Below are 3,100 nucleotides of genomic sequence, written 5' to 3'. Positions count from 1 at the left end.
GAGGAGGCAGGGAGACTGCATGGAGGAGAGGGCCATTGGGCGGGGCCCTGAGAAGTGAATCAGGTTGGACATGGAGCAGTGTGAGAGAAGGGCATTCCTGGCAGAGGGAACAGCAGGAGGAAAGACCCGGAGGCACAAAAGTAGTAAACAGTGGGTGGTCCCATCTGCCCAGGGAGAGGGGGGACATGGAAAGATGCAGTAACAATCATGTAGAGTGGGCAGGCCTAGATCTCGCAGGGCCCCGAGCAGCCACGTGTGTCGTGGCTAACGGTATAGGCTTTGGAGCCAACGGCTCGGAGTTCAAATCCTGGCCCCACAACACACCAGTTGTGTGACCTCGAGCAAGTCACGTAACCTCCTTGCACCTCAGTTTCCTCTTCTGAAAACTAACAGCACATGACAGCGCCCACCTCAAAGGATTGTGCATAGGGACCTTGAGCATGAAAAGCCCTTTGTTACTCTGAATGGTAACTGAAGAAGGCCAGGCTTGACTCTGGACTTTGTCTTGAAGGGAAAGGGAGCCAGGGAGGGTTTTGAACAGAGGAAACTTCCAGGTTGAGCCGGGCTTCATGAAGGCACATCTGGCAGCATGCTCAGCATAGACTGGGGGGTAAGTCTGGGGCCCCTCAGACCAGCCTTTTCAGATGGGGCAACTGTGTACATGGGGTGCATATGGCCCCAGCTCTGCTCATCCCCCCTTCCCTGACCTCCCACCTTTGCCCTCCTGGGTGATGGGCCAGCCACCAAGCCCAGAAGCTTCGACACAGTCTGACCCCACACACAAACACACTCAGGAGGTGAACATCCCCCCAGCCCGGCCATACACTGTTGAACTCACAGGACATACACATCACCCCAAGGCCCCAGGAACAGCCCATGGGCTCATCCAGCCACTCCCTCCAGCCATACTGAGTGCCTACTATGTGCAGGGAGTTGATCTAGGTGCTGGGCTACAGTGCCCACGTGTACCGCGCCTGCACATGTCATTAGTGATACAAATTCAGGCACACACATGCACGGGCATATCAAGGCAGTAACTGGTCTGCTCTCTTATTTCTGGCCCACCGGGGCTTCCACCTGGGGGCAGGGGCAGCGAGAGGTGAGCAGAGACAAGGGGGCTCTACCCAGCACCCCACGGCCCCTCGCCAGCTCCTGCATTGCATCAGGATCCATTCTGGCCTGGAGGGAGAGCACTGAGCTGGCAGAAATAATTTTCCCCCAGGGATAAAATAGTAGCCAAGCACAGAGAGCTCTGGGCTCAGGATCCAGCAGGCACCATGCCCTTGGGACTCGGTGGGGGCAGACAGGAGCCAGACTATCAGGCACAGCTCCCACCGGCAGACCTGGGAGCCAGGTGGACACGGAGAGAGGACACGCACATGCCAAGCCAGTGGGCAGGGTGGAGGGAGTGAATGAATAAATGAATGAGCTGTCTCTTCCTGCATCACCCTCCCCCGCGCCAGCCTAGCCCTGGAGCAGGAGGCGATCACCTCGCCTCGCACGAGTCTTCCCTCTTATCGGAAAGAGGAGTGCTCATGGGCTGCATGGCAGTTATTATGTAAACGCACGAGTGAATAAATGAATGACTGGACAAATCGCTATGAACCCCTTTACCCACTCAGGATGCTTGGTACATGGTAGAGGTCTAGCAGTGTTTGTCAACTGACCAGAAATAGTAATAATAATAGTCATTATCATTACATTAGTGAACAGTTATTGCCAAACACCGTGGATCCCTTCACACACATCGTCTCATTTATTCCTCGCACTGGTCCTAGGAGGGGAGCACTATTATCCCCATTTTCTGGATGAGAAAACTGAGGCTCAGAGGAAAGGAGCAGATGACCAAGGTCACACATACAGTAAAATGATGGAACTGGGACTCAAACCTCCGTCTCACTTTGGACTCCATGACCTTAGGTCCTCTGGATGTTAAATTCTGCCCCAGAGATAGGGACTAGGAAGATCCTCAGGAACTCCGGGGAGGGGCGGGCTGAGGAGCCCCGGTCTGTACCATGGAGGCTCCCCTGCTTTGTTCTGCCCGGAGGTCACGGTGCCCAGCCCCTCTTCTTGCTCTTGGCAGAGAGAGAGGCTGGGAAACAAATGTGGGGGGAGGGGGATAAGAAGCCCTTCCTCTGTCCCTAGAGAGACAGCCAGATGACAAAGGAGGGCCTGGAGCCACCGAGCTGGCAGTCAGACAGCCTTGGCAGCAGTGGTGCCCGGGCATTGAGAAATCAAGACAGGCCATGCTGGCCACCCAGCCCAGACTGTGAAAGGACACAGTGTGGGCAGTGGTGGCGATGCCCAGAGCATAGACGGGGCCTCAGCAGATCTGCAAGGCTGGCAGCTCCTCAATGAGAGGGAAAGACATATTGCCCAAGCAGCTCCCAGAATCTGTCTGAGGCCAGACTCTCCTGAGTCCCTCAGTGCTGTGCGTGGCTCTGCCAGGTGTGTGTGGGAAGGAAGGAGGAAGGATGGAAGAAGGAATAGGCATGGTCTCTGTCCTCCAGAAGCCTGCCATCACAGCTGACACCGAACCCCTGAGGAAGGCCCAGCCAGACACGTCAGAGGGAGTTCAGAAGAGAGAGAATGAGATTCCAGAGGATTTGGGGGCTAGAACGGCATCTTCAAGGCCCAGAGTGGGTAAAGCCAGTGGTTCAACAGCATCATCAAAGACACAGATTGTTCCATCTTTTCTTAGTAGGTCCCTTTGGCCTCTTGGAGTGGGTCCCCTCATTGTCCCACAATAGCTGCCATAGCCCCAGACATCACCTCCTCACACATACAGGAAACGAAAAGTTTCTCCTCAAGACATCTCTTTTTAAAGAGTAAGAAAATTTCCAGAAGCTCTCCAGCAGTTATCCCTTTATATTTCATTGGCTAGAATCGCGTGACATGATATTTTCTAAACCAATCACTGGTGGGGAGAGGGGAATGGCTCTTATTGGTTTAGACTGATCACTGTTCACAGGGAGGGGCTGAGCACAAGGCCAAGCTGCCAGAGGGTGAATATTGAAACAATATTGAAACAAGAAAGAAGAATAGGGGAATGCACTGGCTGTTAGCAGCCCGCCAATTTCTTTTTTTTTTTTTTTTTTTT

Source organism: Equus quagga, chromosome 12 (genome assembly GCF_021613505.1).
Source record: "Equus quagga isolate Etosha38 chromosome 12, UCLA_HA_Equagga_1.0, whole genome shotgun sequence".
NCBI classification, from domain to species: Eukaryota; Metazoa; Chordata; class Mammalia; order Perissodactyla; family Equidae; genus Equus; species Equus quagga.
This window is presented reverse-complemented; position numbering follows the sequence as displayed.